We start from the raw sequence: 885 nt of genomic DNA, 5'->3' as shown, positions 1-885 counted from the left end.
ACCACAGGGGATTTTAAATCAAACAATTTTAAATCCCATGTTTGAAAAGCTCAAAAATAATGAGAAAAATCGAGTGGAAAACAGTTTCATAGCCAGTTGAGGCTCAGTCTCTTGTAATTTCATTACAAATGAAGCAGGAATGAAGCAGTGTTTTATAGCATTTTACTGTAATTTAAAAATATAAAGTTAAACGATATCAGTGCAAGTGAGGAAGGTCGTCAGTCGGCTGAAAAACCAAATCCACCAAGTGACTAAATCAACAATTTGTTAGATTATTAAAAAGAAAGAATGCGCTGACCAGCTAAGCAACAGCAAAGGGTCTGACAGATCACAGATGACAAGTAAAGTGAATGATCGCAGAATTATTTCCATGGTTAAGAAAAACCACTTCACAGAATTTAACTAAGGCAAGAATTATATTGAAAGGGTTTATTGCCAAAGTCTACAATCAAGAGATGCCGTCACAAATACAGAAAATATGAATACAGACATTTTACAACAAGGTGCAAAAGACCAGTTACAAGCAAGAACAAGAAATCCAAATTAGACTTTTCCAGAAAACAGATGAAAGAGGATTCATTAGCTGGGCCCACATCCTCAGTTTAGGTTTTGCAGCGTTTTTTAGTAGATAAAGGCGAATAAAGGCACATGAACTAATGAAAAGTGAAGAAGTGAAGGAATTGAAAAAAGGGCAAGGAGGGTGGGGCATGGAAATAAGAACGAACAGCCCTTAGAACTGGGGGTGTCATATATAGATAAGACCCAGAAGGGGCATGTTTGGAGTCGTGGTCCTGCTCCTGGAATTCAGATATTTTATCTCCAATATATAGTACTAGAATGGTGGAAGAAATGATGGAAGAAATAAGTATGAAGAAGGAAAGAAAC

The sequence above is a fragment of the Perissodus microlepis genome, chromosome 11 (genome assembly GCF_051167445.1).
Source record: "Perissodus microlepis isolate ML-2025 ecotype Zambia chromosome 11, ASM5116744v1, whole genome shotgun sequence".
Classification (NCBI taxonomy): Eukaryota; Metazoa; Chordata; class Actinopteri; order Cichliformes; family Cichlidae; genus Perissodus; species Perissodus microlepis.
Note: the sequence above shows the minus strand (reverse complement) of the source record.